Raw genomic sequence first — 25067 nt, 5'->3', positions numbered from 1 at the left:
GTCGTCATTGCTTTGTTGGCAGGATAGTTGGGAGGGGGGGTAAGAAGGTGCAGTCTTCATGAGTAGCAGTCATGCTGAGCTGTCAGGATTGCTGCCAGAACTCGTTAAGCTTGAAAGTGGAATTGGTGGGCGTAGCATCTTCTCCTAGCTGCGGGTGGCAAAGGTGCAATGTATACAGTGATACCTGTAGGAGGTGTTTCGGTTTGCAAACAGAATCTCTCTGCATTCATTCATTGTAGTACAAGTCTCCCTCGTGCCTCTGAGGCTAAGATTGCTGCAGGGACTTCACTCTCCATGTCAGCAAAGCAAGGCCCTGCTGCAGTCTTGGGCCACTCATCAAGGAGCTGTAACTGATGGTGGTGTGTGAAAGGTGTCTCATGTCTTCCAGGTGTTAAAAGCCTGATTCTGATCTTCCCAGAAGGGTTGTGTGGTCCTTTGACATCCTTTGGTAACAAAACAGAAAAGAAAAACAAGGATGCTCTTGGGGTGTGAACAAAGGAGCAGGGACAAAGCCTTACAGTAGAGTTGGGGCAGATCCTGTCCTGATTCAGTGTTAGTGCCTGTTCCCAGCAGGGCCACAGGGGACTTACATGCTCCTTCAACCAGCAGCTGTGGCTCTCAGCTGGAAGGATGTGGGACACACTGAAATTGCTGTTGAATTGTGGAGACTGTGGTCCAGCGGGGAGAAATCTGACGCTTGGCTCCAAGAGAGGTGTGGATGGCCCCCAGATGCTGTGTGCTGGTTTTCTTCCCTGGTTTCTGGCATGCCAGTGGGGGGTGGCAGCAACAAGAGGAGGAAGGGAGAGAGAAGAGAGCATGCTAGCGTGTGTCCTGCTCTGAGGTGCTATCTGCAGGACTCCATCGTATGAGTCACCCAAGTCACTGTGGCAGAAGGAAACAAAATTTGTTCCTTCTGTCTGATGGCAGCTGATGCGTCCCGCTGAGCACTAGCTGGATTTCCATTTTGCTGCATTTTAAGAGAATGTGGTGCTGAGTGACTGTGCTGGACTGTCTGGGGCATCCTTCCCAGCCAGCTACCTCCAAAGACAGGGCCAGCGTGAGGAGCAATGACTATCACTCTTGCTGCTTCCCTTGGCTTCAGGCATGTGTTTCCCTCAGCCTCTGCCTCATTTATTGATGCCTATGAATTTGTTTTGCAACCTGCCACTGTTGCCCTGGCTGCTGTTGTACCCCTGCTCCGTGCAGTGCAGCTGCTGCTTGGCAGGTGACCTCATTCCTTCTCTCCCCCTGCTTGAAGGTCCTCTGTTTTTTAAATTGAAATCACTCCAATGAAGCTGAGATCTTAAAAACAGAAGAAAAAAAACCAGCTATTTTGAATGCTGTTAAGGTTACTCCTTGAATTAGACAGGGAAAACAGTTTAGCATTGGCTACCTTTTTTTTTTGTTTGTTTTCATTCTGTTTCAATCAAGATAAAATGCAAATTTGGTGTCTAGCCCTAATTAGAAACACAGCAGCTCATAAACACAAGTTGATGGCATTTCTTGTCTTTGTCATAAGTGGTACACTCCTTATTTTAATCCCCTTAATTTTCTTTCCTTCAGGTAACTCTTTGCAGCTGACATATTAAGTCATGTATAATTACTTACTGTAATCTTTTTTTTTTTTTTAACAGCATTTGATCAATTTTATTTTTTAATTAGTCACCTCCTCACTGAATGGTCCCTATCAGGTTTTCAGCCTGCTTAGAGTCAGGGAGTAATTGAGTTCAGGAGGGACCTCCAGAGATCTCTGATCCAACCCCCTGCCCAGAGCAGGGCTTGCCTCAAAGTTGGATGAGGTTGCTCCAGGGCTTGGAGATGTTCACAACTCCACCAAGCAAGGATCGGAGATTTTTAGGTCCCTCTGGGAAACTTGTTCCAGTTCTTAACTGCTCTCCTTGCAAAAATTAATTGCAGATGGTGGGCACTTACAGTCATTATTCTCTTTTCTTTTGAAAGAACAGAGTTACAAAGCCCTTGGCTGGAAGCTGCCCCAGAATGGTTTTGCCTCCAGCGCTCATGTCCATGCGAGAGGTGTAGAGTGAGTCAGATTTTACTTTGAGAAAGGGAATTTAAAACCCTGCCTGGCCAGCCAGCCTCTGCAATTAATTGTAAAGCATTTAATAGAAGAGTAGGAGGGACATGCCTCAGTGCTAAAAAGAAGTTCAGTGCTGGAGGGAATCGAAAATGATGGTCAAGGGGAACTTTAAATTAATATCAATATGTCAGGGCTCTTCAGCTGTGAGTGTGGACGGCTGCTTATTCCGGCGTTCGACCTGAGTGCTGCAGCCTTGTTTGTTTAGGGTAATTTTGTTTGACTATGGAAGGTCATAACTACAGCAGCGGATAATTGGAAAGGCAAATCTAACTTCTTCCTTGCTCAAAAGTCCTCTTTCCTTTCTTGCTGCTTAGCAGAGACCAGAAATACCCAGCAAGGAGCTTTGCAGCGGTCTGAGGGAAAAGTAGAGCGTTGACTGCGGTGTTTGCAGTGAAGAAATCATCTTGTGTGCAGGCAGCGGTGCTAATGCCAGCGTCCAGCTGAGGTGATTGCATCTTGCCTCCTGCCAGTCCCTGCCGCTGTCCGCAAAGACTCTCTTGAGGCCAACCTCACAGGATCCTCTTCACTTGCTCCCCAGGAGGGGTTTGCCTTCCTCAGCAGCGCAGAGCCTGCGTGCTGCGCTTGGTCATGGGTGTAGGGTGGTTACAAAGCATCTACAGGAGCTCAGGGACTGTCACCTGCTTTCCGTGTTGAGGAGCTGAGGGATTTGGCTAGTGGGGAGGTGTGCTTAAGACCGTGGGAAACCATGAATTGTGGCAGGATTCATCAGATAAGGACCAGAGCCTATATCTACCTTGCAGAGAAGTAATCATAGTCTCTGCACAGTTTGCTTTAGTTTTGCAGGTCTTATCATCCTTATCTCTGTTCAACTACAAGGCAATATTTGGGTATTCTAAGTCTTTAAGGTCTTCATAAATGAATTGAAATGATTGGTTGGGTTGAAACATCTTCCTCCATGTGTTAACTAGCCATTTGAGTTGAGTAGGTCTTGCCAAAAAAACTCTTTTTAAATCTTTTCAGCTTAACTTTCTCACCTTAAATCTGACTCTGGCTGATGGCTGACCATCGTTACTCATCAGAGGCAGAACAAGAATTAGTCCTCTAACATCAAACAGCAGGAAAAAATCTTGGGAGGAGAAAAGGTGAAGTTTTTGACATATCTTAGTTTCCTTTCTCATAATTTATTTCTAAGTATAAACCTTCCTTGGCCAGTCTGCAGTGCAAGGGGAGCAGGTCGTTCCAGCTCTTCCAGGACTGCGATGTCTCACAGGGCTCTGCTTCATGAACCTTTCAGGTGAAGGATGTCTTCACGCACACATCACAGCCTCTTTTAATCTGCCTCGAGTAGCAAGTGTGTGCAATGTGCCTGCCATGGGCTGCAGTGGGAAATAGCTCACTGGAGAGTGAGGAGGAGGAACAATCTCATCTCCGATAGCTGCTTGCCCAGAGCCTCTGATCTGTGCCGCGGCAAAGGCAGAGAGAGGCAGGCTGATTTGTTTTTTCCTTTCCCAGTTTTGCTTTCTCTGAAAGCTGCCTCCCTGGTCCATTCAGCGAGATGAGATTAACCTCAGTGCTCTTGTTTGGCTCTCAAAATGCGGTGGTGGAGAGCAATGGGACTGGCTTTCACCTGGAGACTTGAACAAGTAGCAGAGGGGCGTGAGCCCCTTGAGCATCTTTAACCCTGTCATCCTCCCCAAAATCCCTCCGGCGCCTCCGCCTCTTTGAGGGCTAGGGAGCATGCTGTCACTTAATCTCTTAAAATTCTTTAAGGCAGCCAAGGAAAATAATTTGGAGGCTTCCAGGAAAAAAAAAATAAATAAAAATGTAAAGGCCATCCTTAGGAGGTGTGAGTAATAGCATGTGACAGCTGAAACCAAGCCAGCAGTGCAAGCGCAACGTGAATCCCAAACTAGCAAATGCCGATGTGCCCTTCCAGCCCTCCCATCGTCCCTCTCCCCTCCAGAAGCCTTGCTGGGAAGGAGAGCAGCCCCAGGGGCTTTTAATTCAGAAATTAAATGTGTTCATTTAAAGGTTACCTCGTCGTAACCCCCTCGGCATCGTGAGCCTCCCGGAGGTGGCTGGCCAATGCCGTGGGGCTGCGGAGAGCCACGAGCACAGTGTTGGGCTCCGATGGACTGAGCTGTGGAGGTGTGAAGGCGCTGCATCATTCCATATGTCCCCTTCTCCGGACCCCATGGTAAGGATGGTGACCACCAGAGGATGAGCAACTTGTGCTGCAGGTGTGACCCCATCCCACTGCCTCTCTTTCCACCTGTGAGATGTGCAGGTTTGGGTAAGGAAAACGCTCAACAGCTCTGATTTGTCCTCAGGGGCCTTATTTAAACAACAAGTTTGTCTTGATTATGGTGCTTAATCTGACTTGTCAAAATCCCCATAAAACCATTTAGGTGTTTAAGAGGGAAAGCACATTCCTCTCACCTTCCAAGAGCTGAGCAGGAGCTGGTCTGAAGGCAGCAACCTGGCCCAGCTGCTCCTGTCTCATCACTGGTGTCCCAGGTCAGACACATGCTGGGGGTGCTGCCTCTAGGGATGAGCCCTCACCCCCCTCCCCACCAGCCCAGTGCCAGGGCTCAGCTACCCTTAAAATTATATAGAGTTATTTTATAGAGACGGGGTTTTTTTAATTGTTATGAAAACAATTATTAGGAGCCAGCAACTCTTCCTCAGTCCTGTGGTGATTGAAAAAAACATCCTGAAGCTGACATTGATCTGCAGAGTGCAGAGCAACCCGTAACTTAATGGGGCAGGAGGGTGTTGAGGGGAAGCGAAGCAAGCCCGACCTCTCAAAGTCGTAGGAGCATCACGCTTGAGCTGGCGCCAGGCGGGCGCCCGAGCCAGGGCGAAGTGGGCCAAAGCCCAGCAGACCGCGAGGACGCTGCCCCCGGCGAGGGCGAGCAGCGGGCTGGGGACTGCAAGTCCTGGGGGGGACATGGAACAGCCCTGTCCAGGGCTGGGAGGATGCTGTGGCTGCATCCTAACCCCCTCCCCTGCTCCCCAGCTCTGCACAAAGGAGGAGAGCTAATTTCCAAGCTCTTTAATTTGGATGAGAAATGATGGGTTTACATTGCTGACGAAGGGTGGCGGGGCTGGGAGGACCACATCTTTTTTTGAGATGTTAAGGAGCAGCTTATGTCTGGATGTTAGTGGAGAAGACATCCCTCTGTGTCCCAGCTTGCCCAAAACTGGGAGGAGGAGAGGGCAGCATCAATTACAACCCGTGTCCCCCCTTTTTCTCCTCCTCAATTTTTTTCCCTGTAGGAGATTAATGGGACCTCTTTGTCTTCTAACATGACTGTACCTTATGAGTTCTCTGTCTCACCCTCATCCTTTAAATTATCCACATAATAAAATATGTATTCAGTGATTTCAGGTCATAATTTGATCTGCTTAGGGAAGAAAAGGAATGACAGAGAAGGGTTGCCGGCGTGCTCAGCTCTCTTCCATTTATCTTTATTTATCTTTTTTTTTTTTTTTCCTTAATTACCCGTGTGCAGCCAAGTGATGGAAAAGCTGGTACCCACGTGCTGGTTCCTTGCAGAACAAGTGCCCCCCCCCAGCACCCTAGCTTGGCAGGACCCAGTGAGCAGCCCTGAGCTGCCCCCAGCCCCGGTCTCTGGGCAAAGTTGGCGTTCAGGGTGGTCAAAGGGCTGAGCCATCCCTGTCATTCCTGCCTTGCCCTCGCTGCTTACAGACTCAGTTTTACCCAGCTGTAAAACGGGCACGGATTTGCCCCCGTGCAAACCTCAGGTATGGGGTGGTTTCTGCAGGGAAGTGGCTCAGTAAGGGCAAGCAGGGGGGGGCATGGGAAGCATCTGGGATGTGCCCAGCCTGCTGGCAAAGGCGGGACCTTATCCCAAAGCAGAGATGTGGGGCTAAAGATTCTTCTTTCGTCGCAGCTGTGGGGCTGCCGTACAGCACCAGAGCTGCAGGAGTTTCATTTTAATGCCAGATATTAAATCTAAACACGGAGTTTAATTACTTTAATACACTCCTGTGACATCTAAAAGCCTCATGGATGGCAATAGCGGTTCTAAAGGGTATTTTGCATTTTAAAATGACCCAGGAACCTGGAAGGCCCTAATGGCACTGGGAGATGCTACGATTCCCACTGGAGCCATGAAGCGGCCCCTTGCCCTCTGCCTCATGGGGCTGAGAGGAGGAGGAAGGAGAGGGACCCCAGCGTGGTGCAGCCAGCAAGGGGATGTCCCCAGCACGGTGTGACCCAGTCACGGGGCACCCTCAAGGGACCAGCCTCCTGCCAGAGTACGCAGATGATTTGGGGGGATTTTTAGCCATTTCTGCACGGAGGGGAAGGAGACCCTCCCTGCTCAGCTGCACCACACGAGCAATCGCACTGAGAGCACATTACGCTTGTTGGCAATAAAAATCAGAGTTTAAAATCCTTGCGTTTAGCGCAGTCCTTGGACCGACGTCCCCAGGTGCCCGTTTTCCCCGTGGCTGTGTGTGTGGCTATTTGTCTGTCTGCAAGCCTGCAGAGCCTCTCGTTTCACTCATGCAAGGCCAGGGTTTCAGCGGCACTGGCTGCTGGGTCAGTGGGAGGCAGGGGATTTGGGGGAAGGCTTCTGGAAAGGACATTTTTAGGGGGTTTTGCCACCACTCAGAGTCTTGGAGCCCTCGGAGGCTGTTTGCCTCTTGCCTCCGCTTTTAAGAGCTGTTTTTTTCCAGCGATGAAGATACTCTCTGCGTGAGCGGCACTGCTGATGGATGAGAAAGCAAGGGCTCGTCATGCTGACGGTGCTTTAATGATGATGAAGTGTTACCATCAACATCGCTTATCCCAGACAGGTGGAGAGAGGGAGAAAAAACAAATCGGTGCTACTTGCCTGGGGAGGGGACCCAGCAGCCCTGGGCATTTTTGAGCAGTTCAGGGTGGCCTGGTTGCTGCTCCTTCTGCTGTGAGCAGGGGTATGGAGGGGGCTTTGCTGTCTTTAGGGGCTGTTGGATGCAGTGAGACACAGCCAGTGCTGGGAAGGAGCAGGGAAATTGCTGCCAGTAGCGGCCAAACTTGGAGCTGCCCCATGGGTGACTGTCTTCTCCTGGGGCTGGCCCAGGGATACTCGAGGAAAGGCTGGGGATGGAGAAGGATGGACATGACCAACCCTTAGAGTAAGAAGGTGTCCCATCCTCAGGGCCTCTCACAGTGAGCAACAGGGCTCTGTGCTCTCAGCAGTGAAGCGGTGTTCTTCCTTAAAATGTGAATTTAAAAAGATCCATTTGGTTTCTCGTGTGCTGCCGGTGATCTCTAGGCACAGGTTTATTGGATGCTTTCCAAAAGCTGTCCTCTCCTCGTAAACGTTGTATGTACAGCCTTGTCAGCTCCCATTCACATGCAGTGAGTAGTTGGACTTCATGGTGATGCCAAATGATAATACCAGTATTTATTATTTGCATATGAAATTTTAGACCAACTGTTTTGTCATCAACAAAAAACAAAACTTCCCCCGGCTTTGCAGTGAGGCCGTTTGCTTCTCACGAGCAAGGCCAAAGATGGAGACACCCCCATGGGCAACACAGGTTGTAGCTGCCAGTGCATCACCCACCTGGGTTTGCCTGCATTTCCAACCACTGGAGCATCTCAAGGTGTTTCTCCTCTCCCTCAGAAACACAAAACCCGACGATAAGGGAGTTCTTTGCAGTGAGCTGGGGACAGGCTTTCCCTGCTCGTCACCAGGAGCACTGAGCTCTTGGTACTGTGGACCAACAAAGCATCTGGGCTGCTTTGCCATAGAGCTCATGTCTGTTTTGCAGGGTCAAGGTCCTAAGCATCCTCCCCATGGATCTTGCTGGGGCTGCGGTGCCCCAGGTGCTCTCTTGCCCAGGAAAAGCACTGTGGACTGGAAGCCTCTCTGGGGTATTCAGCCTTCCTGGGGTTTCTGCACAGGGAAAGGCAGCGCCTGCCCTCAGCTGTAATTGAAGTAGATGGAATCAGGATGGATAAACGTCTCGTTCCTCGCCTGAGTGAATGGGGACATATGTTTAGTTTTCTGGTAATTCAGGCTGGGAGCCCCGGCTTGTTCCTCTGCGTGCACGCAAGGATCACTGCTCCCAAGAGGCGATTTCGCTTTGTACACGTAGGACCATGTAAGAGCTTCCTCTCAGGGCTACCATCCCCAACATTAGTGATGGCAGAAGAAATAAAAGTCATTGCCCAAACTTCTGCAAAGGGAGAGTTCCCATCGCCCTGCATGCCCAGGGGAAATAGCGGAGATGCTCAGAGCTCAGGGGTGCAGGTGGGTGCCAGATGCGTTTCCATCCAGGGTTTTTTTTAGTGCTGTGGCAGGACAAGAGTGGCAGGAGGAACAGGATGGAAACAGCATCAGCTTGCTGCTGAGCATCTCCCCAAATGGGACCACTCAGGGAAGGGATCCTGGGGTTTTCAGGCCAGTCCAGAATGTCTCGTTTGCTGGAGGGTGCTTTTCTGTAATGCACTGTGTTATTGCAGGGATGGAAACCCTGGGGGTGTCCAGCTGAGGCTTGATTCCCACTGGCATCAGCAAGGCTCGGGACGTGGGAGGTGCCAGGGCTGCGTGGGAGGTTACAGCCCAGAGCCCCAAAGAGCTGAAAAAAGCACGAGCCAAACAGAGGAGGGGAAAGGTGTTTTAACTGATCTCCCCAAAGGCAACTTCTAAATGAAGATCTCTAGTTTTCTGCAGAGTGGTCCCCAGGGACCACCTCAGATCATCCATGCCTTGTGTGAGCCACATGCTGTCCCCTCCAGAGGTGTCCCTTGGAAAACTTATGGGGTTTGCTGCAAAACAAGAGTGTTTCTCATTTTTGGGTTTATTTTACTCTGAAGTGCCTTTAAGAGTGGGGGACTTTGTGTTGCTCCTCAGCTTCAGCACAGGTTTCATTAAGGATCCTCTTCTGCAGGCAGTGATGGCTTTGGGCCCTGCTGGGCCCACTTTTCCTTGCATAGGGATTTGGCGCAGGAACCTCTCCTTGACTTTTGGGAATGTTGCACTTGACTTTGACTTGCAAGCTTGCCGTTATGGCAGGAAGGCGAGGGAGAGCAATGACCTCCTCTTCTCCAGTGGCTGTGATTCCAGCATCCGAGGCAGGACCCAGACAGGTCCTTTTGCCCGCCACAACAAGGAGCCTGGGTGAAGAAAGCCAGGAGGGATACATCAGCTATTTCAATCTATTCCTTGAATGTGGCTTCTTGGGCTTTTTTCAGTCAGTGTGGCCCAAGGAATGTATTTTTTTGTCTTGCTGGTACAATTGTAAAACCAAAGAGGGAGTTTTCTTGCAGCTGAAATGCCTCATTTCCAAGTCGGGCTTTTGCGTTACAGTCGGGAAGGTTGCGTGGCACCCACTGGGTGTCGGTCAAACAGGTGTAGTTAGCCCTGGTGTCTGAGGCCATCAGAAACCACTGCCTACTCCCTTGGAGCTGTGGGCTTCAGTCCGTGTAGGATGTCTGTGGGCGTAGGTGCAGGTATATGGCTCCTTATACATCTAAGTGGGTACTTATCCCCAGGGTTGAAGTATCTCATCATTATTAATGGGCTTTAGATCTCTCAGTGAGCTTCCATTTTATGGAGGTAGGAGGTAAATTAGGCAATTTACACAAAGTGATGTGGGGAAATTGGGAAATGAAATTGTATCTCTGGAGTCATGGATACTTTTAGGGCCACCTTGTTACCGTGACTAAGGAAGATCTGGTTTAACTCCTCAGGACAGGAGTCTCTTAGCTGACGGAGCAGCTTGCCAGGAAAATGTTTGAGCCACCTGTAGAAATCGTGTCTAAAGTCATATGCAGAATTAGATTGAATTGCTCCTTTCAATTTTGGTTCACCAGCTCAGCTAGGAAAAAAAAAAAACCTTCTACCATCAACAATGCTACTCATCATTGAGCAAAAAGCTTTTGAAGGCTTATTACTTTGAATATTCAGGTAGGTTCTGATGTTAAAAGGAATTAGAGCGCTCTGAATGTATTAAAATATAACATTACAGCCTCTTCAACATCTTTCCCACATTATTTTGACTGAGTGATGGTAACTGGTTGAATTTGTCAGGGAGGGGAGTAGGGAGTGTTGAACTCAGGTCTTTTCAACTGAGTTAAGTAAGGACAGGTGTAAAAATACCTACTGCTGGCTTGACCATTTAGCCTTCCACTTCCCCAAGTTCTGCCAGCTGATTGGAGGCAACATATAATGCCCGTGTGGCTCTCTTTCTCCAGCTTGCTTGGAAAGGGGGCTGGGTGTGACCCTCAAAGTGGGACCAGAGGGAGGAGGATCCTCAGCCCCCGCTGTCCTCCCCAAGCAGCTCTGCGCCCCTGTCCAGACAGTGATATATGATTTGATACCCAGCCTCCCAGCTGGGTAGGAAATTCCCCCCCCCAACACTCCCCAGCCCCCCACCCCCCCACCCCCGTTAGTTAAACTAAGCTGTTTATTTAGTTAACCTTTGGAGGATGGCGTGGGGTAAGACCCAAACTTTGTGGTGTAGGATTGTAGAATCACAGAACGGTTTGGGTTGGAAGGGACCTTTAAAGCCCCTCCCATCCAACCCCCCTGCCAGGAGCAGGGACATCTCCAACCAGATCAGGTTGCTCAGAGCCTCATCCAACCTGGCCTTGAATGTTTCCAGGGATGGGGCATCCACCACCTCTCTGGGCAACCTGTGCCAGTGTTCAACCACCCTCAGTGTAAAACACTTTTTCCTCAGGTCCAGTCTGAATCTACTTCCCTCTGTTTTAAAACCATTATCCCTTGTCCTATCACAACAGGCCCTACTGAAGAGTTTCTCCCCATCTTTCCTGTAGCCCCCCTTTAGGTACTGGGAGGCCGCTATAAGGTCTCCCCAGCACCTTCTCTTCTCTCAGCCTGTTCCCATAGGAGAGGTGCTCCAGCCTGATCATCTTTGTGGCCAAGCTGGTTTGCGTTCACAGCCCAGTGAGGTTGTGGCCAAACTCAGTTCACTCTCACTTTTTTTTTTTTTTTTTGCACCTCATTTTGTCGCTTGGCCCCTTCCCCCCCCCACCTCCACTTCGGCAGCCGACGCCCGGCGACGGAGGGGTGCGTGGCCGTGGCGCGGGGAGGGGTCCCGGGGGCGGTGGGGGCCGGCCGTGGGGGGCGGTGGGAGGCGATGCGGCGGTACCGCGTGGGTTTTGCGGGTGGGATTTTCCTCCCGGCTCTGCCCACTAGGTGGCTGGTGCTGGGAGAGCCCGGAGCGGAGCGAGAAAAGGGGAGAGAGCAAAGGGAAGAGAAGGGGAGAAAAAAAAAAAAAAAAAAGAAAAAAAAAGCCACACTCAAGCTGCTGAAATTTAAGCAGAGGAGGGAGCGGCAGCGAGGCAGTGCCGGGGCTGCTCCTCTCCTCCGCGGCAGCCAGCGGGGCTGCCGGCGCCAGGCCGAGCCCGGGACCCAGCCCGGGACCGAGCCCGGGGACCCGCGGAGCGGGGCCTCCCCCGCTTCCCTCCCGGCGGCGGCAGAAGGCGCCGGCCCGGCCCGGCCCGGTGAGTGCCCTCAGCACCGCGGACAGCTCCGCACCCCGCGGGCGGCCGCGCCCCGGCCCCCTGAACCCCTCCGCGCGCGTGTGCGTGTTGGTGCGTGTTCGTGTGCGTGTTTGTGTGCGTGTTTGTGTGTTCCCCCCCCACCCCGCCACCTTCTCCACCCCCGCGGCCGGGCAGCGACGAGGCGCGGAGTTGGGCGCGGAGGGAGGCGGCGTTGGGAAGGGCCCCCGCGGATCGCCCGGCGCGGTGCGGGAAAGGGGAGGGTGGGGAGGGGTTTGGTTTTTTTTCGGGGGGGGGGTACGGGGGGTGCAAAGGCTCTCTGCACTTTCTGCAAGTTCCTTTTGTTGCTGGAATGAGGTTAAGGAAATTTGGCTCTTGGCACCTGCGTCACACGGGGAGCGGAGGCAGTTCGGGGGGGGGCGGGGGGGGGCTTCTTGCTGCATACTCGCAGGCGGTGCTGGGGGGGGGCCCTCATTGGCACCCTCTCCCATCAAACCCATGCTTCCTACCTCTTTCTCACCCCCTCCCCTCCCTCCTGCTGCCCACGGCTCCCCTCAGCCGAGCGCCGCGCTCAGCCCTTCCCTCCTGGCTGCCCGCAGAGGCTGCCAGGACCACCCAGACCCCTCTGCTGAGCCTTCACCCCACCTTCCCGCTTCGATTCGCCAAAGTTTGAGTGCAATTTTTGCCTCCTCTCCCGCCTGCTTGGGAATAGCTTGCGGGCAAGCGATGGTGATTTTCTCCAGGAGAGCTGACCCCTGGAAGGGGCCATCTGAGAGCTTTTGGGCTGAAAAGATGCTCCCTGAGCCTGCGCTGGGCTGCGACTCGTTAAGGCGAGGTCACCGCTGAGCCGAGGGATGGCCGAGCAGCTGGAGGAAGGGACGGCAAGGTTGTTTCTGAGGATCGCGGTAATTAGGAGTGCTTCATTAGCAGTTACCTGTAAGGGCTTCTGGCAGAATCCATCTGTCCGGAGAGGAGGAGGAGGCTGAGCTCGGTGAGGGGATGCTTCCTGGAGCGGCAGGGGGTTTGTCAAGGCGCTGCAGAGCCTGCGGGGAAGAAGCAGCCCAGTATCCTGCCCTCCTGGCTGGAAACGGGGAGCGTCTCACCCCTGTTTGAGACCAGACATCCCCCTCCTCTAGTGGCATTGGGGGTCTCAAGGAAGGGCCAGATTTCAGGGTCGCTTTTGGCCGGCAGCATCCCTGTGGCTGTACCCCCCATCGTGCCCCTGTGGGACTTGTGTCTGCAGGCAGGGAAGATGCTGCGTGGGGAATGGGCGGGGGGGGGGGGGGCAGGCAGAGGAGTCAGAGGGGGGTTTTCCTGCACCTTTAGTGGAGCGTGAGCCCAGCTATTTATCTGACTCTCAGGTCCGTGCTCACAGCAATGGGGTGCAAACCCCCAGGATGGGGTGCTCGGTGCGAGAGAGGGGCTGCGGAGCATTGCCGGCCCCGCCAGCCTGCCGGGAGGAGCAGCCCCCAGCCCCCTCCAATCCCTCAGGGTACCTGGGCAGCAAGAGGTGGTGACTTCTCGGGGGCTGGGGCTTTTACTGGGGCCACAGGGCAGAGCTGGGTGCCGGGGGGTATGGATCCGTATGCAGATCCATACTGCCAGGATTCTAAGATACAGTCCTGGTTGCCGGGGCTTGTCATGCTGGTGCTGGGGAGGGGATTTGGCTGTAAATCCTGGCAAACCAAGGCTGAGGAGAAGATCTGTTGGAGGCTGAGGTTGGGGTTTCCTCTGGGCTCAGCTCCTGGCTAGTGGAGGTGGCTCTGTCGGCAGGGACAGGCTGGGCTCCCCTGTGTCCACGGGGCTGCTCATGGGGCTCAGGCCGGGGGGGGGTGGTACACAAATCTTGCTGTTCCCCTGACAGCGATGCTCCAGGCTCCCCAGTCCCCGGTAAAGCAGCTCAAGGACTGCGCTGGGAGGCAGAAATAAATCCTAGGGGAGCTCTTCCCCAGCACAGCCGCAGCGCTGGATGCCAACAGCTTCATCCGCAGCTCTGGGGCAAGGGGACAGGCACCCATACTGGGTGGGCTGGGGTTGGCTGGGGGCTGCAGGTCCTGCCCCAGGCACACTGTGCCTGTGGGGCTCCCAGCGCTCCCCCTGCTCCCGCTCAGCCTGCCAGCTCGCATAGCGAATGCAATAAATGCCGAGAAAATGCTAATTAGTGAGTACAAGCGCACAGGGTGTAAAGTAGATGTTTAACCATATTATATAAACAAACATAAAGGAGCCATAAATTAGGCCGGGGAAGAAGTCGATCCATCGATGGAACTGCCCAGGCAGAAGAGATAACGGCAGCGCGCAGCGGCCGAGGGACAGGGACACGACGCGGCCGTTGCCTGTAGTCCTCTCTCCTTTTAATTGTGCCTGTAAATATAAACGAAATGTCAATGTCATGAGACGCTGCTTCTCCCCGTAGGGTGGTCCCAGCCAGGGAAGCGGCATCCTACAGCCAGGCCAGGGTTAAAATCCCAGCGAGGGAAAAGCCTGGGACCTCTTTGGTCCTTGGGAACTGGTCTCTAAGCACACCCAGTTCGCTGGCTGGAGTTACTGGGAGGTGGCTACTAAATTTGATGGTGTTAAGTGCTTGAAGCTCAAGGTCTCTATAGGACCTGCTCCGTGATGAGTTCTCGGTCTCCCCCAACTCACATCGCTGCTCTCAGCCCAGTGTCACCCTCGCTGTGCAAGAAATAAAACAGGAAATTAAAAAAAAAATAGAAAATATGTGGCAGGTTCGGCAGGTGCCCCCACCTCACTGGGGCAGCAGCATCCCTGCACTGATTAGTTGATGCTGTTATTCCCTGAAATAGCCGCAACATCTGGGGCAGTTGGACTGATCCAGCCTGGGGATGGGCAGCTGGAGCCGGCAGCTGGCTCGGTGCTGCCTATTGAGGCATCACATACACACACCTCTTGGCCTCCGGACCTGCTTGAGGGGTTTTCTGACCAAATTAATATTCAAAGGAACATCCTTCCTCTCCAAAATCTTGGCACCACCCCTCCCACCCATGGGCTGCCATGGAGTGCTGGGAGTCCCACTTCTCCTGCACCTTACCAGTCATCCCAGCTTGTCATCCTCATCTCGGAGCCTGATTTTATTTTCATTTTATAATGACCCAGTGCAATCTCTCCCAGCAGCTCCTGGATAAGCCCCAGGTAGTTGTTTGGTTTTTCCCTCCCCTCCATTTTCCTCCTTGATGCTTTGCAATGCCAAAGCCTTGTATTTCCATGAACTGGCGCGTATCTCCCCAGTAGAGCATTCACAGGGCAGCAGCCCTGGCAAGGCGCAGGCAGCAAAGCCAGCAGTTGCCTTGCTTCCATCTCCCGGCTTCAGCCAGCCGCCTTCAGTAAAACACAACCCTTGTAACAAACCAGCGTGGAGAGCTCATCCTGCTGGCACGAAAGCATCAGGGTCGGCAGAGGCTGGGAAAACACGGGGCGGGTGGAGGTGTCACGGCTGTCGGATGTCACATGTGCCCTCTCCCCCTCCCTGCACTGGGGACCCTCGTGGGCATGTGTTTTGACACCCCAGGAATGTGGAAACCCCAGGAATATAAATTCTCCCCTTACGCTCCCTGGGGTGGCTGGGGGTAGGAAGGGGTCTGAGTACCCCCAAAACCCCCAGCAAAAGGGACAGCAGAGGTGATATGGGCTCACTGAGGTCCTTGTCTCTGGGAGATCTGGTGAGTAGAGATCTTCATCTGAACATTTTTTCTTCTAAAAGCTCTTGGGTTTTGGGGGCAAGCTAGGACCCATCCCAGCTACCCCTGCTGCCTCCTCCCTGCCCCTCTCTTGGCTATTTTGCAAATAAGGACTTTTTGGCAGATATTTCTGCTCCCCATCTCTTTTCCCAGTGCAGGCAGAGCCCCATCGCTCATCCTCCTGTTTAATTGGTATCTGAGTGGGTCTAGGATGTTGCAAACCCACCTCACTTTCCTTGGCCCAGCCGGAACTCCTTCTCCTTTTGGAGGAGATCTCAAAATCACTCACGCTTTGGAGAAATGAAGTGCGTGTAGCTACTACAAGTGTAGAAACTTCCTTTGGTAATGGCTGTCCTCGAGGAAAGGGGTCTGGCAGAGGCGAGGGATTGTCTCTCTCTGCTCACAAGAGGCATCACAGGAGCGAGAAATTATTTCAGCTTTCGGTCCTTCATCCCAGGGGTGGCTCTCTCCTCTTCCTCTCACTCGTTTGGGGACAAGATCTCATTTGGGATCTTCTCCCAGATGTGGGACTGGGGGGCTGTGGTTGAGGCTGGAGAGAAGTGCAGGGAGTGGAGATGCTCCGATGGGTGCTGGGTCTCCCTCTGAAGTGCAAATATCCTCCCCGGAAGAAGGCAAACAGCCATCCAGCACCACTTTCTGTTTCAGAGCCCTGCCACCATGGGATGCCAGGCGATGTCCTGGGGGAAAGCTGCTCCACTTGCATTAGCTGGAGCATGTGGCTGGCCAGCGTAATTGCTCTTTCTTGACCCGTCTGCCTGGGATTTGAAAATTGATTGCCAAGTCGATAACGATGCATTTGGACCACTCCAGGCTGCCGGTGGGCACAGGCAGGCGCTCAGGGATGGCTGCCTCCATGGTCGGCATGGGGAAAGGCTGGGCTTTGGCTTTCCAAGCCCATCACTAGCCAGGGAGGTGACCCTGAGCCCTGCCCACACCACGCTGGAGCAGTGCGGTGGGTGCAGGATGGGTTAGCAAGCCAGAGGAGCAGAGCGTGCCCCGAGTCATGCAGCCCCTCGCGGTCCCCGCCCTTGGGGGCCAAGTCCCACCGTTGCGCTCCTAGCACATCATTGTCCAACAGGGAAACATTTCCCAGCGAGGCGCTCAAGCTGCTTCCCACCAGCTTCCTTCCTTTCGGCTGAAATTGCATTAGTCAGCAGAAATCACTGAAAACGTGGATTCCTAAAGTGCATTTATTTATTTCTCTTATTTTTTTTTGGTGGATGAGTCCTCTCATCCAGGAATAGGTCCTGTTGATGGAGCACGTTCATGTCCCTGCTAAATAACAGGGAGGACAGGAGCAGGGAGCCTCACCACAGGGGATTTTGGCTGCTGGCAGCTGAGCTGGCGCCGCAGGCAGCTCGGCATCCCTGTGGCGAGAGCACGGCCGGTAATTAAAAAGCAGATTGATTTGGTTCGATCTGGTAGCTGTCCCTTGGGGGAGCGAGGGGCTCCCCAAGGGGACACACTGGCGCTAAAGGGACCCGATGTTTGTCACGGGGGCCCTGCCTGTCTCTCCCCACGTCTGCAGCGCAGGGTTCGGCCTCGCCTCACGCGACGCTCACGGGCGTGTCTTTTTCGGAGGGAGGCCTTTACTTGCACAGAGACTTAAAAGAAAATCCCTCTGCAAAGTACCAGCGTTTAACTTATCTTTAATTACACAGTTAATTTATTATGTAGCACTAGTAACAAAGTAAACCGGGCACAAGGCTCTGAGATAGCATGCCGAGAATTGCCTCATTTAGTAAATAATTTTAACTTCAGTAATTATTTCCTGCAAGGGGGACGATGCAGAAGAGCCCCAGGGGACTCCTCACTCCTGGCCACGGGAAGGATGAACCCTCCGTGTAGTTCCTCATTAATTAATTACTCGATGCTGTCGTCACTGCCTCCCCATGTCTGGCTGACGTGCACCCATCACCCCATGCACCCCGGGACGACCGCTGGGGTCCCAGCGGGTGTTTCGGTCCTGGCTGTGGGTGCCACTGGCTGCACCCCCCCAGGCAGAGATGGGCTGGTTTGCCTTTGGGTTGTTTGTGTTTTTTCTCTTCCCAATCTTAACCCACCTGCTTGTCATTTTGCTAAAGCGGCATCTGCTTTTGCTGGCCTTGCATAACGAAGACTAATTACGGTGGGGCATTGATTAACATGTGGGGCACTTGGGTGGCAAATGCCGAGCTGGAGGCAGGCAATGTTCCAGGCATCCCCAGTAGCCAGCACTCACGCCACTGCCACCTACATCCCGAGGTTTTCCAGCTACCCTCTTTTCAGTGGGAAACACCATTTATACGGAGCTACTTCATTTCTGGTTTCTCCCCTCATCTTCCTCCTCAGGTCATCCTTCGCTCTCCCATCCTTAACTGGCTCTGTCTCTGTCCCCCCATCCCTCTCCGGCTTTACCCACACGCTCTTCCCCACTCTGGCCTTTTGTTTCCCCTGGGGCTTCGTTTAAAAGCGCTATTGATGCCGTTAGGCACTAATATGAAGAGAGTCTCTCTCCGGCTCTCCGCTGCAGATGGGGACCTCAGCTCAATCCCCGTCCTGTTCTCCACTGGGGAATGACAATGAACTCCAGCGCCGTGGAGGGACGGAGAAAGAGCAGCTCTGTGCTCTGGGAGACAGCCCTGTCCCCGGGGCCAAAATAACTCCACTTGTTTTATTTATCAACTGTGGGGGGACGAGGAATGAGTGGCATACAGATGTTTCCACAGCTGGCTCTGCCGGCTGACATGCCTGGGACCAGCCTTGCAGGGGCGTCCCATGCGGACGGGGGGATGCTCTGGGGGTCTCTGGGTCTCAGCATCCCACCCAGAGCTGGAAAACCAGCTGGGGGGGGGGGTGTTTTAAAATAAAGAACAAGATGTGGGCTATGGGCATGTCTATGGCCAAGCACCAAGCAGCCCTCAGCTGCCAGCATCCGCCCTGCCACAGGTTTCTGCCCTGCCCCAGGCTGGTACCCCAGCGATGCTCGTACAGAGCCTGAGACAGCTCAGCATTTACCCAGCGGCTCCAGTGCTTGCAAGGGGAAGAGAAAAAGGAGGAGAAAAGTCCTCCTTCATCGTTATGCACGCACACAAATTGAAATGAAGGGTGATAGCAGCTGAGCTGATTTTTTTCCCCATCCCCTGCTCCCTCCCCGCTGTTGCCCCCACACGTACGCAGCCTCCCTCCCTCCTGCTCCTCTCTTTCCTTGCTCCCACCAGTGAATTGGATTAGTCACCTTCTTAATTAACTGCGCCGGTGTGAGCTCTATTAGGTATTAAATGTTTGTCACAATCCAATTTAAAAAATCCATCCCAGCAGGGCAGGGTTTCAGAGGCGCCGGGGGTTTGCAGCCCTCACACTGGGGGCTCAGATGCATGAAGCTGGGGGGGGTGTAATCCCCCCATTAGTTCCTGGATACCTCAGGGGCTTGTTTTGCCTTTGGGAAAGGCTCTTCTCACCCTCTGGCCGAGGGGTAGACCCAAAGCTGGTGCCAGAGGAGGGGCAGGGATGTCCCCACGGCACCTCCCAAGCACCCCCTGAGACAATGCGGGTTGAAAATCAGGTGGAGCTGGGTGAAAATCCACGGTGGAGCTGTGGTACACGGGCTCTGACCGGCAGCAGGGTGCCTGGTGACATCGGTAAGGCTGAGCTGGGTTAAACCCAGCCTTTTAGGGGGAGTTTTAGAGCTGTGGGGTTAACGTGCAGGCCGGATGCTGTCAGGAGGGAGATGGCATCAGCAGCTTCAGCATCAAAGGCAGCTTTCGTTTTGAATGAACACCCACACCAGCGATGAATGAGGTTTAGCTCTTGCTTTAAAACCAGCCCAGTTCCTGAGGACAGGCACAGCACCTCCTCCTGCCGCCCCCGAAGGGGTCCAGCCCTCTCTCTCTGCCCCTCTCTGGGGCACGTGCCCCATAGGAGATGTCCCAGGCTCTCCACCCCACCAGATGCCTTCCTCACTGCTTGGCTCTTTTATCTTTTTCTCCATCTTCTAGACCATTTCTGAGCCATAACAAACTTTCACCTCTCGTCTTAGTTCCCTTAATAGCCTCTGCAGAAGGACTTTATTAAAGCCTGGTGGAAACTCTGAGTTCATTACAGCTTCTCATGCTCTGCCACGCAGCGCTTTGCTGGCTCCCGCGGGTCAGGGCTCCGGTCGTTTGCAGGGGCTGTATGCAGCACTTGGGCTGGTTTCTTCCTAGCCCAAATTATTATTTATCATTTTTATGTATTTATTAAGTATTTCTAATTAATTATTTATTATTCTAATTGAATTTCTTTTCTTTTCCACACCAAATGGCGAGGCTCACTGGGCTGTGGTGCTTCTCAGCATCATCCTGTATGTGCTTTGCTGCAGGGGCGAAGCACTGACCGGACGGGTGGGCGAAGCATCATTTTGCACAGTAAATTCCATGTCATTCAGTATTTTCAGTGTAAGAAAAGCCTCCTGAGTGAACACTCCAGGTACCCGAGGGGTCTCAGTGGGTACCTATGACCACATGTCTCACCCACGGGGTCCTGCGGCAACTGATGTGGTCTGGGAGGGGAGACCCCCAACGGGGAGCATCTCATTTGCGGTAGAGGCAGAAAGCTTAATCTTTAAATTTCTCTTTATCGATTGTGGCTTTACGGCTAAATCACTTGCTGTAGCGACGCATGAGCTTCCCCATCACAAGCGCATTAGTGGCCCACAGGCTGGGCGGAGAATGGATCGAGAGCAGTCCTGAGGAGAAGGACCTGGGAGTGCTGGTGGACAAGAAGCTCAACATGAGCTGGCAATGTGTGCTCACAGCCCAGAAGGCCAACCCCATCCTGGGCTGCATCAAGAGAAGCATGGCCAGCAGGTCGAGGGAGGTGATTCTCCCCCTCTACTCTGCCCTAGTGAGACCCCACCTGGAGTACTGTGTCCAGCTCTGGAGCCCCCAGCACAAGAAGGACATGGACCAGTTGGAGAAGGTCCAGAGGAGGGCCACAAAGATGATCAGAGGGCTGGAGCACCTTTCCTATGGGGACAGGCTGAGAGAGTTGGGGCTGTTCAGCCTGGAGAAGAGGAGGCTCTGGGGAGACCTGGTAGCGGTCTTCCAGTACCTCAAGGAGGCCTACAAGAAAGATAGGGAGAGGCTGTTCAGTAGGGCCTGTTGTGATAGGATGAGGGGCAATGGTTTTGAAATAGAGGGAGGTAGATTTAGATTGGATATTAGGAAATTTTTTTTTACAATGAGGGTTGTAGAACACTGGAACAGGTTGCCCAGAGAGGTAGTGGATGCCCCATCCCTGGAAACGTTCAAGGCCAGGTTGGATGAGGCTCTGAGCAACCTGATCTGGTTGGGGATGTCCCTGATCCTTGCAGAGGGGTTGGACTGGATGGGCTTTGAAGGTCCCTTCCAACTCTAACTATTCTATGATTCTATGACTCCAGCTATTGCACGGTGCTGCACGGCGGCACCTCGCCCGCCGTCCCCTACCACGAGGCTTGGCGGAGAAGCTCTGGCAGAGCCTGAGCATCCCTGATTCCCAGCACTAAATGGGAATGCTTGGGCAGGCCCAGGGAAGAGACATGGGATGCGATGGGTTGCCAGCATGGGCTTCGGTGCAGGTGTTGCTGTGCTGGAGCGTTGCCGGGGGAGGCAGCTGGGGGTGGTTTGTCACCCATGGGTGCAGCAGGGAAGAGGTCAGCACTTCAGGCCCTGCTCTCATTCTCCCTGTTGGACTTACAGGTGCCTTATATCATAAATCTGCTTCAAGTGTTGTACCTTCTATCCCATACCTGCAGAAGTGGGTCCCTGCTGCCCCCCACTCCAAGGGGTCCCCAAAACACCTGCAAGCCCCATGGCCCAGGCTGGGGCTCACCAGGATGGAGGGCTTAGGGGGGATGAGAGGGATCTTGAGGGGTTATCGATCCCTGGAGTAAAGAATCTGCCGCTCTGAAGGTTTTTTTTTCCAGCAATCAATGGAAATGTGTTTATCAGGAAATCGTGTTTGACCTGGACAAGCGTTTTACTGATGGAAACAAAGCTGGCGCGAGGGACAGGGGGAGGAGAGATAAGGAGAGCTGGGAGAGGAGAGACAGCCACGGAAAGGACCAGGAGGGGGAGAGGAGATGAAAGAGACAGAGACAAGGAGGAATGCTGCCCAAATAGAGAGCAGAAAGAGGGGTACACACCCACCCCGAGCTTTGCACAGACCCCTTTAGTGGTGGGCAGGGGCTGCCAGGTATCGGCGGGCAGCGGGACATCTCTGCCTGGGATGTGTCCAACCAGCCCAGGCAACTACTCGGGGAGCAGAGAGCAACCGGTTTCCTTAACTTAGCGGGAGTGCAGGCAGGGAAAGAGCGAGGAGGGCAGGTTTCCATGGAAATGGGAGCTGGCAGGAGAGGTGGTGAAGGCAGCCGTGAGCCCTGGCAGGGGTGATGCTCGGCCCACCTGCCCTCGCTGCCCCAGGCAGTTTTAGGGTATTAATTGTAACAAAAATTAATCTCTTCGTGATGGAGACGTGCTTATGCCTGATGCTTTGATAATGGCTCTTTTCGCCTCCCTCTGCAGCATCATTTATGCTATGAGACTCTCAGGAAAGACAAGAAGCAAGTGCCCAGCCTCGGAGTGTTGGGTTGGGAAGAGAGAGTAGGCAGCGGGTTTGGAAAAAAGCGCAGTTTCAAATGTCAGGGGAATTTGTGTGATGAGGCTGCGGTTAGCGGAGGGCGGCCAGGCCAGCAGGTTAATGTGCCTACCCTTTGCAGAATGAACCGGGGGACATTTAATGACTGTAAAGAGCAAGGGCTTCGGTTTTACATCTGGTCTTAAAAATACCCATTCAATCCCAGGTGAACTCTCACTCATCCGCATTTCGGCCTCAGGTAGGAGCAGCGCTGTCTTTCGGTGCTGCCCTTGCGCATCCCCCTCAGGTTCCAGCATGAGGAGAGGAGAAATCCTCACATGGGACCCCATAAAGCTGATGGCAGGGCAAGATCCAGCCAGGAAAAATGGACTTCTAATGTCACCGGGGCATTGTGCATATGGGTGCTGCGCAGGCAGAAGGATGAGCGTCCCACTGAGCATCATTTGGGAGGCATGCGCAACCCTTCAGCCGGGACCAAACCTCTTCTCCTCTACCCCAGGCCGGGTAAAGCGGAGCAGAGACGGGGCTGATCGTGCCACAGAGAAGAATAAGGCATTATCTTGATTTTAAATACAGCTGGAGGAGGGGACGTGTGTGCCATCGCTGCATCCCACACGTATGCATGCTGCTGGCAGGCTCGCTCGTACCCGGGTCCTGTGCAGCCTGGCTGGGTGAAATTTAGAAGCCTGTTCAGCAGCCCGTGGATGATGGCCCTTGTGTGTGCAAGCCACTTCTCAGCACCAGCAAAATGCTCTTCTCTCATATTCGGTGGGATTAGAGGCAGGGTGGTGGTGCAGAGCAGCAGAGGACCTGCCCTCCTGCCCCACAGCTGGTCCTCTCCCCCTCCAGCACTGATCTGAACCCATCCAACCCCGTGCAGACCCCCAAGTGCCACTGACCCAGAGGAGGGTCTGACCCACACCACCAGTGGGACAGGCAGAGGGACACCCTACCCAAACCATGGTGATGGTGCCAGCACGGACAGCTCTCCTCTGCCCTGGCGTGTGGCCTGCGGCAGCCTGGCCGCTGGTGGCTTTTTAAGAAGCCACTGCCTGATATGAGGCCACTGAGCACAACGGGTTGGCACCAGTGACATTTAGTCCCCCTCCCCAGGAGTCTGGGTTCCAGCATGCTCCCCTCCTCCTAAAATAATTGTCTTTGGGGAACCCCCCACCACAGACACCAGCCGAATTCTTCATTTACCTGGTCAATGCCAATGCTCAGAGTCCTATTCAACAGGACACCAAGGGAATTAGAGGAGATCTAAGTCTTTGGGGTATAAATTGAACCCTTAACCAATGCTGAGCTGGAGATGCTTTCTTCAAACTTGTTTTCACTTGAGTATTTTTTGCACATGAACATCCACGCCTCACTACCCAAATTGGGGAAAGCCTCAGCTTTGCTTCTAGGGAACAGCGCTGGCTGCGGGAAGCGGCCACACTGGTGTGCTGACAGCATCCCACCACGGCCATAAATCACCCTCCCAGAGGGAAACTGCCTCCCTGACCCCGGGCAATTAGTATTTGCCTTGCATCAGGGGCTTTTATCCCCTTTAAGCTTTTATCCTCTCTTGTTATCCCCTTCAGTGTCTAATCCTCCCTCGAGTCCCACTAAGCCGCTGACGTGGCTGTGTCAGTCCCTGACAGCCATCCAGGGATAATTCCGGCATCTGAGGGTGGGATGCTTTGGACCAAAACCAGAGCAGATTCAGGAGGGACCACCGGGCATCCTCAATAGGCTAAAAACTAAATTGGAGAGAAAAAAAAAATCAGCTTTTCTGGGGAGGTTTCCTCCCAAATCCTGCAGACAGCTACAGAAATACATTCCCTGCCACTTGACCTTGATAAAAGCATTCGCTCCAAATTAGATCGGAGATGCAAATGCAGTTAATCGCTGGCTCAGGCTCTGCTCCCAAGTTGCAGGGATTCCTGGGGTTCGGTGGGTGACAGTCCATGGGACACCCCAATTACGTGGCCAGGGCTGGGTGATGCCTAGTGAAGGAGCTGCTTGTCTTGCCGCATCGCCTCCAGGGCTTTGCAGAGGGCAAAGCTCTCAGTGCTTTGCTCTCCTGCGGGGCTGCAGCTGCCTCAGCCCTGGGCTCAGCCTGGCAGAGGTGCTGCAAACTCATGACACCTGTGGGGACCCTTCCCCACTCATTGTTTCCATGGAGCTGCACCCCTTCTCCTCTCTTCCTTTTTTCCTCACTGTCACTTGAAAACAAATGTTTTAACGCAAAGAAGGTGGGAGAAAGAAAGAAAAAAACAAAACAAACAAAAAAACCCCCCAAAAACACCACCTCACAAACCCCCTCCATTTATGCCCTGGTGTATTTGATATGAAAAATTGTGCATGGGACAAACCCAGTCAGATCTCCAGCTCCTGGCCCCCAGCAGGAGCTGGTCTCGGTAAATAGCTCCTGCTTCCATCAGGAAAAGCTTTAACTTCTGGTTTGCCAGGATGGAGGCAGCCCGGCAGCTGCCCGCGCGCCCCTGTGTCGTGGTCAGTCCCCAGGGTGGCCGTGCTGGTGCCTCGATGTGTCCCAAGCCCATGACTGCAAGTGACACCCCACTACATTGTAGGCCAGGAGCATTAATTGCCCCTCATTACTCTGTAATTACCCAGTAATTACAATATTCTCATTCTCCTGCCTGCCTCCCTGCACCCCACAGCCTCATCCCCATTGCGGGGTGGGGCCCTCTTCATTATCCCTAATGATGGTGATGCAGCCGAAAGCTAAAATCCCCATTTTTTCCTGTAATTTGCACTATGACAGAGCTAAAGCCACCTGACTTCGTGACTGTGGGGCTCGTTACTCACTAATTATCCTCTGGGCTCGCCAGAACGGTGGGGGAAGGGGGAGATGGCCCCCAGGTTGACCACAGGGACCGTGAGGGACACAGAGCTGTGCTGGCCCCAGGCAGCTCGGTGGGATTTTCCCGTCCCAAACTGAGCGTGCGGGCAGGGAACAGGCAGCCTTTGCTGGCAGGAGAGCAGCGAGGGAGCACACCAATGTGGCTGAGACCTTCCAAACTCATTCCACCCCATGAGGAATGACTGATGGGCATCCTCTGTGATATGGGATTTGGAGAGACATCCCCCTGATGCCTGCAGGGACCCTGCCCTGGCTGCAAAGGTAGCGGTGCTCCAGAGCTGGTCACAAGGATCAGTGCAACTGTTTGCCAAGGCAGAATTGCTTGGAAAT

The 25067-nt window shown here is 53.5% G+C and overlaps 1 protein-coding gene across 4 annotated transcripts in view; it reads left to right on the top strand.

Moving 5' to 3' along the window:
- Nucleotides 1-11327: 11327 nt before the first annotated feature.
- The window catches only part of TNR (tenascin R), a 74792-nt gene continuing 61052 nt past the window's right edge, over nucleotides 11328-25067 (top strand). For 3 of the 4 annotated variants that reach the window (XM_086752928.1, XM_086752929.1, XM_086752926.1), the window contains exon 1: nucleotides 11328-11547. The gene's annotated coding sequence lies outside the window, so the exon portion shown is untranslated. Of the gene's footprint in view, nucleotides 11548-12378; nucleotides 12436-25067 lie in introns of those variants that run through there. The other variant, XM_086752927.1, reaches the window with a different exon arrangement.

Source organism: Chlamydotis macqueenii, chromosome 8 (genome assembly GCF_036417535.1).
Source record: "Chlamydotis macqueenii isolate bChlMac1 chromosome 8, bChlMac1.mat, whole genome shotgun sequence".
In the NCBI taxonomy this organism is placed as follows: Eukaryota; Metazoa; Chordata; class Aves; order Otidiformes; family Otididae; genus Chlamydotis; species Chlamydotis macqueenii.
Note: the sequence above shows the minus strand (reverse complement) of the source record. Positions and strands in the feature narration are given on the sequence as shown.